This window comes from Corapipo altera, unplaced genomic scaffold, assembly GCF_003945725.1.
Source record: "Corapipo altera isolate COAL_440 unplaced genomic scaffold, ASM394572v1 133, whole genome shotgun sequence".
In the NCBI taxonomy this organism is placed as follows: domain Eukaryota; kingdom Metazoa; phylum Chordata; class Aves; order Passeriformes; family Pipridae; genus Corapipo; species Corapipo altera.
The window spans coordinates 3,188,329-3,202,428 of NW_020884939.1; the positions used below are offsets into that span (position 1 = coordinate 3,188,329).

At 43.6% G+C, this 14,100-nt stretch overlaps 1 protein-coding gene across 4 annotated transcripts in view; it reads left to right on the forward strand.

The window, feature by feature from the left end:
* The window catches only part of PCDH15 (protocadherin related 15), a 673,791-nt gene that overhangs the window by 1,309 nt on the left and 658,382 nt on the right, over positions 1–14,100 (forward strand). The window lies entirely within an intron of this gene.

Below are 14,100 nucleotides of genomic sequence, written 5' to 3' on the forward strand. Positions count from 1 at the left end.
GGGGGGGGGGGACCGGACTGCGCTGCCGCGGCTCCTCGGGATGCCTCAGCCCGGAGGCTCCCACCCTGCTGGGGCAGGGCTCGGCGGCCGGAGCTGGGAGAGCCTCCTCCAGCGAGGACAAACACCTATCTCCTCCTCTCCTTCCCCATCGGTCCCTGCCGCCAGGCAGAGGAGAGACTGTGACCTCAACTGTTGTCGTGCCGCTTTGACATGTAGGGTTGATTTGCAAGGGCTAGTGTACAAATGCAGTGTTTAGACTTTAATATCTGCATATGGTAATGGGTAAAATAAAGGAACCCCTTAGTATTCCGCTCCTGTAATACTTGGCGCGGGAGAGGCTGCTGTTACATCTCATTTCCGAGCTCATTTGGGGAAAGCGGCGTGATGCTGGGTGCCTTCCCTGCTGTCTTTTCTCGAGTGCCTCAGCCTGTCAGGCATCGGGGAGTCCTGCGAAGGGGAGACGGGAAGCTCCTTGCCTTGTAACTGCAAAGCTGGGGGGAGACACCTTCTCGGGCTCGGAAAGCCCCGTGAACGCTTTGCCAGTGGGATTACAGCGGGAGTCAGCAGGGTGACCCCGGTCCCCCGACTCGTGGAAGGTGATGTGACTCTGCTGCCTGCCTTTTACACACCCCAGTGATTTTATCTATCCCTGTGACCGAGCCGAGCTCTGGGTTTGAAATGTTGTGCTAACTTGAGAAATGAACGGTGAGGTAGCTTTGGGGGCTGGAGCCTGAGCACTGTGAGATTACCTGGGGAAGGGGAAGACAGACGTGTGGGTGGTGGTGTCATCTGGGGGCACATGCCGGGAGAGGCAGACGCCGGCTTTCCAGACCCTGACGTGTTCCAGCAGTGGCCATTAATGACGACTGCGTGGATGTTAATTTAGGGGGAGGGGCGTGGTAGTGGAAGGGGCTGTTGGATGCAAATCAGTTCCCATTGACTCATTTGGACTCCGCCGAGGTGGGGGGGAAAGCCCCAGTGTTTGCAAGGCAGGTTGCTCCCACATCCCATCATGAAAAGTTAAGGTGGAAACATTTTCCTTGTCTGTTCCCACCCACCCCCCGACGGGAGGAGGTTTCGTGACATGTAAAATTCTCAAACGGCTCTTTGGGGTGTCTGCGTTTTAAGCAAATATGTTTCTCGCTTCGACTGAGAACAGTTTTGCTTTCTGATGAGTGGAAACTGGGGAAAAAGAGAGATTTAAAAATAAAATCAGACTGTATAGTCGAAGTGGTAAAGCAAATGTTCTCGAGATCCCACGTAGCAAGCTGGGAATGAATGCAAACTGTTCTTGCTGTGTAACTCTTCCAAATTCAGTTCTCCCTGGAAGATGCGATCTCCTCCTGCTTCCCAGCAAAGCCCGATCTGCATGGCCGGTCAATCAGGGAATGTGCACGAGGTGCTGAGGCTCCTGAAGCAGCAGTGGGAGTGTGTTGGCACTGCAGCACAAGTGACAGTCTTGTCACATGCGGAACCCGGCACGGACAGCAACGGGGTGGGAATCCACCCTACTTTAAACATTTCGGTGTGCCAAAGCTTTGCAAAGTTTAAGGCAGGTTACTCCCGAGTCGGGGACAACTGGCTCTCCCCTCTTGCTTCAGCTGCTGTGGATCTGGCAGGCCCCCTTATGCCACCCTCTGGAAGGCACAGTGACTGTAGGTGACACGTGCTTAATTTTCAAGAGAATGACCATAGACCGGTAAAGGGGCACTTAGATCAGGCTTGCTTATGTTTTTATTCAAAGTTTCATAGTGCAGCTTTTCACATCCTGCTTTGCCTGTAACTTCCAAATGGCAGTATGTGCACACATTTGGGAAAGTGTAAGAGTATCTAATTCCATTGGCAAAATGGGGATGGTTATTAGAGCAACCTGCTAATCATCTGACAGGTAAGTACTGATTCAGTGTGCACTTTGCAGATGACGAGGTTCAGTCAGCTTTGTGGGACTATAGTTATTGTTCATTCTTCCCCGTCCACCAATGAAACATCATTTTTGTGTACATGTGTTTGTCAGATCGGGTCTCTAGGCTCTGATTTTCTATACCCTAATGGAAGTCTGAAGCACGAGTTGCTGCACTGTGTATCCATGCTGTACATGTGTTTACTACTTGATAGGATAGCTTGGTGTCTCTTTGGGACAGCTACACTGCAGTGCTGGATAGGGACATGGGAACAGTGCTATGGAGTGAAGCTTTGCATATGATATAAGAGCATGGATATCAGACAGAAGTTAGAGTTTGGCTTAAGTTCTTTTTTCCTCTGTTTACAAAATAAACTTCCGTAAGTTCCTTATATATTGTTACTGGGACCTGTACACTTCAGGAACCAAGTCTTTACTCGGTGGAATACATCCTTAAAAAGTACAGTCCTTCAGGTGTCTCTCACTTACTGCTCCTTTCCTCCTTCCCATGCCTTAGCAGCCACATACACATGGAGATTTACCCCTGAATCTGTGATTTAAATAATTTATGAACAACTTTAAACGTGGGACATAAGTTGTTAAAACTCTGCTTGTGGTTAGCAAACAGGTGAAGGAAATAAAACCACTAGCTTTGCACTTTTCCTTTCCTGGCTTTAGTAAACTTCTGGAAGCAATTATGCCTTAGCTAAAATGCTCTGGGTGAATGTTAGCTTTCCTTTTTGTTTTGTTTTTATGTTTGCATCAGGGCCTCTGTCCAGCCAAGCAGCAAAATCTGTAAAGAGGAAAGTAAATTTTGGTCTGAGTGCAGTTGTAACAGTAAGTCTGATACCAAACCCATTGGTTTGGCAAACCAAACCTTTTCACTTCATGGAGGTCGTTTTTGGATCTTCATCCAAGCTTGAAGTAAATTTAACAGACCTCTAGCAAAATGAAGCCTTGTTTTTTTGTGTGTGAACCAGCTATTCTTCTCCTAAACTTAAAGTGCACAGATGAAAACTGAACTATTAGCCAGGTAATATGTGCTTCTTGGTACTCAAAACATGCAGATGGGTAATAGAGTAGTTGGAGCTTGAGATCTGGATCTAACCAAAAGGCTGCTTGAGAATTAAAGCCAGGTTTGCTGGTTCTATCCTATTAATAGTTTATGAATTCAGTATCTGAACCACAGAAAACAGTAGTTAAAGTGGCAAGGATTATTACTTAAAATCCTGCAATCAGAGCTTGCTGTTTTAATTAAAAATAACTAATCAACTGATTGATGAAGGGAAAAAAAGTGCCTTGCAGGTATATGTTCATTTTGCTGCTACTAGAGTATTCTATTTGATGCATTTGTTGATGTGAAATCTTTTGGGGAAAGAGACATTGAGTGCTTAAAAAGCTTGTAAGAGCACAACAGAACTGGCTTCTGAGAGAGGAGATTCTCCTGCAACTTTGCATGCTTAGGTGATTTATTATAAGAGACTTCACAATAAGTACTAACTCAGCAGCAATTGGAAGTGGTTTGTCTTTTGGCAGTTCAGGCAGTCGGTATAATCCTGTTGGCAGTGGCTCTGTGTGTTTCCTTGCTGTTCGGATGACATGCTGTTCTTTGGTGACTGCATACCTGGCTGAATTTTTTTTCAAGCTGTAGCACAAAAGATAGTAGAACAAGTACTTTTAATTGTGGTGATAAACCTCTGAGTAAGAGCTAAAGTAATTTACAGTACTGTCTGTGTATATAAATCTACCTCTCTGAGCTTTTTATGACCTCTGTATAGGCCCACAATGCACAGCTTTGGGTGTGGGAGAGAGAAGGTTATTCTTCCTGGATTCACCTGAGAAGGGAAAAGCCATTGGAGAGAAGGGTGACTTACAGCTGTGGAATGACTGTATCTGTCTTTGACCCCTGTGGATTCCCCTGTCATCAGAGATTCGACCTTGTCAGCGTGATTGCCCTGAATACTCGGCTAATCGTTGAATTCCAGAATGGTTTGGGTTGGAAGGGACCTTAAAGCTCATCTTGTTCCACCCCCTGCCATAGGTAGGGACACTTTCCACTATTCCAGGTCGCTCCAAGCCCCGTCCAAGCTGTCCTTGGACATTTCCAGGGTTGGGGCAGCCACAAAATGTTAATGAGCTTCCTTGGAGGTGCCAGGATGCAGCAAACCCCAGCACTGTGAAGGGGGGATGAGCAAGGGCACCAGCTCCTCTGCTCTCTGCCTGTGTTGGAAAGGCGGATGAAGGGGTTGATTGTTTTTGTTTGTTTGTTGTTTTGGCTTTCTTGGAGGTACTTTCTGTCTGCTGGGGAAGTCTTTGAGGGGGGTTGATGAGCAATTCCTGGCCAAGCAGACGAGTGGTGTATCTCAATTAGGATGCTGCAGCTGTGGTGACAGCACAGAGCTGGGATGGGCCAGGTGCCAGCCAGGTGCTTACCCTGTGTATAAAACCCTTACCTGGGCTGTGCTGGCTCATGTGGGGAATAACTGCTCTGAAATAACGCTCCAATAGGAGTTTACATTGGTGCCATCAAGATTGTAATCTTAGCCTGAAGGTGAACAAAGGAGTCCTAGGCTTTTTCCTAATTTTCCTTGTAACTTCAAACAAATAAACAAACCTTGCCTGTAGCGGATGCTTGCCTGAGGAAGGGCCATGGACTGCTGTCTTTCTCCAGCTGATTTTGTCTGTCATTAAGAGAATGCCCTGCAACATGGAAAGACACAGTGTTGATTCAAATAAATTCCCTGAATCAGTGCAGTCTGAAGGGCAAAGAAAAAGAGCAGAGGGAGGTTCAAAGTGAAGAGCCACAAAGGCTGTGGTTGTTTTCTGTCTCTGAAGTACTAGCTTATTTTTTATTTAGTTCATACGTTTCATTTTCTAACCTGAACAAACCATTTGAGGTATCGAGAGAAGAAACTGAGGTAAAAAGACAAATCTGACTGATAAAAACAGGTGGAAAGATTTCTGGAAGGAGCTTGGGAAGCATGTAAGGAGAAAAATACTCCTGATAAAGCAGTTTGAGGAGCCATCTTAGTAAAACTGTAGCGAGTCCTTTCTAAGGTGAAGATCATGTTTAAGCACTGAAATGCTGCTTTTGCTGAAGTGATTTAATTAGTGAGAAACATACAGCCTACTGCTTTCATCAGTGCTTTTATTTACTACTTTGGTAGTTAGGCAATCAGATTTGGATAAGATTTTGTGGCTAAAATAGCTTTGTTTTTCCAGAAATAAACATTAACACACATTTCTACTTAAAACCAACCCAAATAATTCTGTACTAACTGACTTAGTACCCAGGTTATAAGACTGAATGTGTAAACAGCAGTGCTTCAGGATCTGAGAGGGCTGTGTGACGAGGGTTATTGGTATGTCCATATTACAGACTTCTTATTGTTGTGGTAACTGGGGAGCCTTCCTGCAAAGCCAGGTTGTTATTGCTGTGTTTACTTAATTCACGGGGTTCCTGCTCACGTATTTTAAACAGATAAAATACTCCTTCTTGGTTTCCATTCACATTGTGGTTCAGTGTACAGCCATTGGAGAGTGTTGGTGATTTATTCCTTTGGATGAGATATACAACTGCAGTCTGTTGGTGCTCTGTTGTTGCATTATGTGTTGGTGCTTTTTACAAAAACATGAATAATAATCCCAGAGTGTAATTTGAATAACTGATTGCAGAATTTTCTGTTTGCCTACATTTCCCCCTTGCTTTCCCATCTTTAGAAACAGTGCTTCTGTCTTCCTTTTGGCACTTCCACAGTTGCTTTTGGTAAGAGGAGATAACTCCTGTTACCTGGTGCTCTGAGTGTCTCACAAGCCATCCCATGGGAACACTCTGTATGGGATAGCATTGGATCTGTGCCACCTCACAGCACTTGCATGGCACCAGGTGAGTGTATGATTCCAGATTTCTCTGATATCCATGTTACAGGAATGGTGAGGGAGGTGGGGGTGGGGAGAGGGGACAATCCTATTTCAAAGCTGACAGTTCTATTTAAATATAAGGATATTACTTGGACAAACAGCTCCAAATGTTGCTGGCTGATGAGCAGCAATAGAGGGATGATAATAAGCAGCTTTGTGCTCTCTCCTTACAGATCTTGGTGTTAACTTTGCCTGTTTGTAGGGGTATTTCCCTACTCAAGCAGATGTACCAAGCAACACCCACTTACCTGCCCACATCACAAGAGATAAAATGTCAAGGATGTATTTAAGAGTAATGGGCAGGTGGCACTTGGGAACTTGGCAGTTCTGGGTTAATGGCTGGAGCCAGTCTTGGGTGTCTTTTCCAGCTAGGACTTTCTGATGATTATTATTATGATTGTGGAGAAAAAGAATCTTTTCTAAACAGAGAAATTAATTATGGCCTGTCATAAAAACAAACAGTCAAGTATTCTGTTGATGTGGTTTGGGTGGTTTTGATTCAGTTTTCTTTTAACTGCATTTTGTGTGTTTGCTCTAAACAACATATATTGAGTGTGACCACACTCTAAGGTTTCATTCTGGTGACGGATGTGCTGCACTTCATAGATACTCCTGGGTCTGTCGGGGACAGCTCTGGAACCCATCCCTCTGGGTACTGGAGCTCTGACCTTCCAGAGGAGCTGTTTAAGCTTATCTGATCTAGTTTTATTGGAATACAGTAGCAGTAAGGCTGGCTGGGAAACAGATCTTTGGAGAGGTGAGCGATGGGAGCACAGGGATGAGCTGGGGAGCTTTCCAGCTGAAGTTGGGAAAGGCCTTGTGAGTGCTGGGCCAGCAGTTTCTTCCTGAGTGGCAGCAAAGTTGCTGTGTCTCAGTTCTGTGCTAATCCACGCTTCACTTGGCAATAGCCAAGTTCCAAAGCTAAGCTTAAATAGGTATGTACTCATTAACCATGTAGGTGTTTGAGTTCTTGAGTGCTATGGCAGACCCTTATTCCCAAGAATCTCCACTGAACAGACATGTATTTATGGACTATGAAGAGTTCTTTTCTTTTCCCTTTTTTCCTTTCAATTTTTACCTTTGGGCAATATTAAAGCTTGAAATAACCTGGAAACCTTTGATTTCTGGTGGTGTGTCCAACAACACAAAATAACCTGTGTCTTTGTTCTCTGCTTTTGTCTGCAGAGGTTGCAAGTTTGAGGAAAGTATTTGTGAGGCAGCACAATGAAAATAATTAGAAGATGGTGTATTTCATTTTTATTTTTGCATCTGAAAGGAATGGAAGCTAAAAATGAAACACACACACTAATGGCACTAGGTCTTGACATTTATGTGCCATGTGTATGACAAGGAAAAAGGAACAACCTGAAGCAGAAATAGAGTGTTGCCTTTGAATTTTTATTCGTTTTTTTTCTTTAGGTCCTGATAAAGAAAAGGGTGAGTAGAAGTTAATTTTGAAGAAGCACTGAGTGGTTTCTGAATCCATTTAGCTTATGGAACTTTAAGTTATTTAACATTCACAAATAGAATCTTTAATCTCTCAAGAACAGTCTGAACTCTGTTACTCCTATGTCCACTAGCAGAGATTTGTTCATAATAATAAAATTGCTGCAGTTCTGATAGTCAAGGAACTTTCTGGTATTTGCCTATTTTACTTTTAAGTTGGAGGGCTTTTTCCCCTGTAGGTGCAAAAATCAATCATAGAGCAGTAGATAATCTTATTCCTTTACTACTTTTTCAGATTTTTTTTTCATTTTCTGAGAGCAATGCCTTTCATTGGAATGCAGTTTGAATAAAAAACTTTCAGTTTGAATAAAAAAATAAACCTTTTGGTATTTAATGTGAAACAAGGTTATTTACAAACAACCCTGAGTAAGATCTGGGTAAATGCACCTGGTGACTTTCAGATGGTGGCTTTTGTTTTTTAAAGATGGACACACTAATAAAATAGGATTAATGACTGGCGAACCACAGGGCAGATCTTGAGCTCATAGGAATCACTTTGTGTGTTGAAAAACTTCAGAGAATAAGACACTGTGAACTCCTGTACATATGAAAACGTAGTCTGAGCAGAAGTGGAGTGTATGGCCTCTAGGAATCCTCCAGCAGCCTCTGTCACAAGATGGTGTCTTTCTGCCTGGCAGCCAACTTGGGAAGCAGAGTAGAGGGAGGTGGAAGGCTGGTGGTGAGTGGTGGTTGTCCTTTCCTTAGCAGTTCACCTGGATTTCTCCAGAGGTTTATGTGCATGAGGGAAGTGTCACAACGTGGCAGCTACAAGAGGGACAGAAAAGCTGGGCTAACACTATGGTCTTTTTTTCATCTAGGAAGGTGGGCTGAAGGACGCTGGTGGGACTGAAACTGCTGAATAGATGAGTCAGGCTGCTCATGAATTTCATAATAGGTGGAAGCTTTGTCCACTGGCACTGCAACCCGCTTCCCTTTTTGCTTTATTTCTTCCTGATTCTAACTTCAAACAGCAATGAAGCAGTGGAAGATACTGCCTATGTTTGCCTCATTGAAGGTAAAGGACAGAGGATTATTGAAATCCCTTACAAACTCTCTTTTTTGGGGGGTACAATGATATCTCTTCAAGTCTTTGATAATGTTCCTATTCTAATATCTTTGAAGGCAGATTACAAAAAGAAAATCTTCTAACTACTAAGGGAGTCTCAAACTAAAGGGAGCCATCCATCAGAGATATGGATGTTATGTCCTCTTGCCCTCCCACCAATTCTCAGGATAGTGACAAGTTTATGACTTGGGCTGTCAGCCACGGAGGATGTTGCGGAGGGCATGAAATTCCAAGTTCTTTCTGAAGGTATCCTTGTATAACTCCTGTGGAAGAAATTAGCAAATTGTTTTGGTGGCACAACAGGTAACTAAAATGTTAAGACTACTGCAAAATGAAGTCAGTCCTCTGGGCCACACACACCTATCACAAGTTGGTGCTTTTTTAATAGAAAGGAATCGATTCAGGGCAATTCTTGGATCTTTTCTCTGCTTTGAAAATAACTCTGAATGAAATTGAGGTTGACATAGGTTGTGCCAGAATTAGTCCCCATGTGCTGAGGGGTAGTGGTGATTTGGTGGGGGCATGTAAAGCTGATGGGGAAAGTATCATGTGGCTGGAAATTTCCTTTTAACTCTAACTTTGCATTTACTAATACGAGTACTACTGTAGAATACTTCTATCTCTGTATTTTAGAGTGAAGTAAGTTTTTAATTCGTAGTTAAAACCAATAGCTACAGTTTGTTGAATCACAGAATGGTTTGGGTTGGAAGGGACCTTGAAGATCATGCAGTCCTACTCCCTGCCATGGGTGGGGACACCTTCCTCTATCCCAGGTTGCTCCAAGCCCCGTCCAACCTGGCCTTGGACACTTCCAGGGATCCGGGGGCAGCCACAGCTTCTCTGGGCAACCTGTGCCAGGGCCTCCCCACCCTCACAGGGAATGATTTCTTTATAACATCTAACACCTTTCTCCTGTCTCTGTACACAAATCTGACTGCCTGTGTCAGTAACAACATTACTGGGGTTGTTGAAATACTTGGGGTGGTCTAGGAGTTGTCCAGCCTCCTGAAAGGACAGAACTGAGGTCACTTGTAGGAAGAGAGTTGCTGAGACAAGAGCAGTTAGTACCTGAGATTCATCAAGAAGTGTGGCAAGTGGGACTGTGCAGTCTTGGAAAAGTAGTGCCTTTACAAGACAACATCTTTGGAGATTGATTCATTACAATTATGTGTGTCCCTACAGTGTCTGCTGGAATTCAGCTTTTTGAGCTTTGATGTGACACCATCTTCTGTTTCCCAACAGAGGTACCTACAGATGAATGTGGGTGCATGTGCTCCTGGCCCTTCTAAGTAGATGGGCATTTATTCGTAAGGCGAAAGAAATGAAAACTTTTTTGGATGAAGTGTAGTGATAGAAATGACACACAAAGAATTTAGTGTTAAGACTGTAGATCCATCTTGTCAGCAAACGTTTGTTTTCAGTTCTTGTACTGCTATATATGATCTTTTAGCAAAATCAATTACAGCTTAATATTACATGGGAAATTAAGGATAATGAAATCCACCAGTAAGGTTATGTTGCGAGCAGACAGGCTGAAATTGTTGTTAGTGTGCTGGTTTACTTACAGTAATGCTGTTTCCCTTTCATTCAGTCTCCTGATCAAATTTTAACAGGAGGTTTGACATTTACATGACATTCACATCTGTAGGAACACTGTTTCCTTTTCCCCATTGCTCAGTTTTCTTTGAGTTAACATTCTGCTCAAAGCAGTGAGAGACATTGGCGAAGGGAACCGATAAGAAATGATCACTGTAATAAATTGGCTGTGTTCTCGAGCCTGGCTACCACTATTTTAGACTTCTAGAGTGGTGGTGAAAAGGCTTTAACCGACAAATTGGCTGCAGATAGTGCCACAGAAACTCGGATTGCCTGGTTGTGGCCCCTTTGTTTGTAGTGTAAGTAATTTTGCAGGGTCAAGAATAACGTGTTGCTTGTTGCTGGTATAGATTTGGATGAGGCTGTGGGGCTCAAGAACTTGGGAAGGAGCTGGCAACCCGGGATTGGGCTGTGTACCCTGGAGCAGAGCCTGTGGGGAGCTCCAGCCTGGGCCTGGCTGAGAGAGTGTGCTTGGGGGGCTTTGGCCCAGGGGGAGGGATGGGGTGGATAATGCTGCAACCAGAGGGTACCAGCCTCACTTGCTGAGCTGACTGGAGTGTTGGTGACCTTGGAAACAGGGCAGGGATGAGCCACAGCAGTGTCTTGTTCACAGCGCCTCGGAGGTGGAACCACAGTAAGAGCTCCAACTGTACATCTCATTTTACATATTTTTACATATATATCCACTCGTGGGGGCTTAAATGGGCTCCAGAGACTCCTAAAAGCCACAGAGCAATTTTTAGTTTTGGTTCTCCACACTCTACTCAAATCAGAACTGATAGAGGTGCTCAATGCACATGCAAGAGTTGATTTGTTTTCATGGAAAATGGTGGCATTCCTGGGCTGAGGATGTTTGTTGCGTGTAAAGGAAGAGCTTAACGTGGAAGTTTTGATATGAAATCTGAAGCAGTCACTGAAGGAGTGGGCATTACCAATGCCAGGGTCAGAAGGATTAATCTAATTATATAATTGCTATATATATATGTAAAGATTTGTTTTCAGATGCTTCTAGTGCCCAGTCTGATGGCCACAGCCTTTCTGTGGAACTGTATGCCAGGCTTTTTCTGCTGTATGTTTTTTTAATAATTGTGTATATGTTAGAACTAATTCTTAATTTCATCGCGACAATCTCATGTCTGTCAATTAGATTTAGAGGTCAATTTAAACAGTGCATCTACTTAAAAATGCATCCAAATGCAACTACTTAACTATACATTTCACAAATCACAGGGTCTAGAGTTTCTGGCAGTGGCTTGTTCTCCTGTGGTTAGGATGGAACCATTTGGACATTTTAACTGATCTATAATTTCAGGTAGACTATGTACTTGAATTTTTGTTAACAACAGAGGGTGAGGTTTGCTGATACGAAGAACTGCTCATATTTTGAGACCTTTCTTCACCCTTTTTTCAATCCCACTGCAAGGAGTAGCAAGTGTGTTGTTCCACTGGTGTCATTATACAGAAAAGAAAAAAAAAAACCCACGACTTTACTTTGTACACTTAAGAGAAGTGTCAGAGCCCAAGTGAATTGGCTACATTGTGTAATGGTATCAGTTGGGAGCTGGTGAAGCACAGCTAATGAATTTTGGACTCTGAAATCAGTTATAATGAGGAACTCAAAATCTGGAAAATTGTTTTTGAGAGTTGATAGGAACAAAACCAGCACTTCTCTCAACGGCGAGGCTGGATGTTGACTCTTGAAGTTAGGTAGGCATGTCTAATGGCAAAAGATTGGTCATTAGATTTTAATCTGCTGAGATAGCTGTGCACCCTGTCTCCTTTGGAAATGGGTAGAGTTAGAGAGGGGGAGGTAAAAACTACATCTTTTCAAATGTGTAGTTAGGTAGTGGGCCAAAGTCTTGTTGCCCATGTTCTCTGCTGTTTCTGGGCTTCAGCACTGTTGTATCAATATTTTGGATGTTCTGTTCCGTAAGGGTTATGCTCGTCTTTCAGATAATGCAGGTTTTAGTTTCTTGTTTTCTTATAAGTACCTGAAACTGAATTTGTTCTTGGCCTTAAAAAAACAAACAACAAAACCCCCCAAACCCAAAAACAACAACAAAGAAACCCAACAAACCAAACTAAAACAGCAACAAAAAAGAAACAAACAAACAAAAAGCTAAACAAACCCCAAACAAACTCAGAAAAACTCACAACCCCCCCCACAAAACCCCAAAACAAACAGACAAAAAACCCTCCAAAAATTAAACAAATAAAAAAACCAACAACAACAGAAAGAGAAAAACAAGACTTCGTGCTGATTTTTAAACAAGACTGTGAAAAAGTAAATATGAAAGACTGGCCACGGACAGCCTTTAAAATAGAAACCAAAGCCTTGCAGGGTGTCTGCAAGAGATCACTTGTTATTAGCTAGCCTCCTATCTTGAAGTCCTACGAAGGCATTTCTGATGGATCTGCTTTGTTCACCTGTACCCTACTCCTTAGTGAGCTCTGTTTGGTTTCTGCCTCTCCTGAGTGGTCATCTAGAAAATTGTTTTGTTTAAGTGTTCAAATGAACAAGTGGATTGGTTGTTAAAATTCTCATAGGAATATAGTGCTTTAAGGGACCTTCTGGGTCACTGACTCTGCCTGACTGCTTCTGTAGCTGCCGTGCTGAACATTCCCTTTTGAAAACAAAGCATGTCATGGTTAATACTCCCTCCTCTCACTGAAAGGCTGATTGCTCAAATTACTGTGCCTCTCTTACAATTTGTGCTTATTTAAGACCTCTGTATTCATATTTGTTATTGTGCCAGCATTGTCCTTTTGCTTAAGTAGTTTCCTGCCCTCCTTGGTGTCCCTTGCTTCCACAAAGTGTTCTGTAGAGAGAAGGATTATGTTGCTTTTTGCCTGTGGTTCCCCAGAGCGAGCAACCACTCTCCTTTTGTGACATCTGCTTCGGTCCCAGAGGTGTGAGCTTAGATCTCATCTGGGGACCTGAGGATTTAAGAACTTGTTAAATCAAAGAAAATCTCCGTGTTTTCAAGCAGTGTAGACAATATCCAAATGTGTACTTGCGAAGGATTAAACCAAACAGTTTTCACCTAACGTTTGTAGTGGAGCAAGGATGGCTTCTCAGGGTTGAGGGAGCACTGTCAGAGGGTAGTTCATCAGGAACTGGAGAGGTAGGGCAAAGGGGAATGGCTTCAAACTGAAAGAGAGTAGGCTTAGATTAAATATTAGGAGGAAGCTCTTCCAGTGCCTCACCCTCACAGGGCACAGGTTGCCCAGAGAAGCTGTGGCTGCCCCATCCCTGCAAGTGTCCAAGGTTAGGTTGGACTGGGCTTGGAGCAACCTGGGATAGTGGGAGGTGTCCCTGCTGATGGCAGGGGTGGGACTGGATGGTCTTCAAGGTCCCTTCCAACCCAAATCATTCCGTGATTCTATAGTGCTGCTTAGGGAGATGCTAGGAAGAGTTGATATCGTCTCTTCCCTCTCTCTCCAAACAGCTTACACAGTACAGGCACTTCATGGAATATCTGATCAGCTCTCCTGTCCCCAACCAACCCAATCTCTCTTTTCCTTCTCGGACAAAAGAGGCAGAACTAGTTGTTGTTGGTGTCACCTATGCATCCAGTCCAGCTGAGTGCTTCTATCTCATCATCCATCACACTGAGTCTGTAAAAATCAGTGGGATTTGCTGCTGTGGGCATAGATCCATCTCTGTTGGGCTGCTGTGAGAGTCTCCAGGGTGTGTCTGGCTCTGAGCAGACTTGTCACCTTGGCTGTAGTGTCACATGAATCCCTCTGGAGGTGTCTGACATGTGGGCAGGAAACCTTCACGTTATTTGTGGTACTGTGCAATATGATTTAGAAATTGTCTGCTGAATCTTCAGAAAACCAATCTGAGTCCGTCATGGTCAGGGCTGGGCTGGAGCTAAAGCCTGGACATATCTTAATTGGCCTTTACAGATGAAGCACTTGGTGTTGTGCCTTTTTTTCCTGGTACTCTCTAAGCCCTTCAGGATTCTGTTAGCTTTGCTTGAGTACACAGAACCAACTTGAGTTGTGTGTGTGCAGCTGAGTAATGAGCTTTTCTAAAACCTGAAACACCTCGAGGCAGGCACATCTTGGAAGCTCCAGAGGAACAAGCTCAGGTATGACTTGCTTT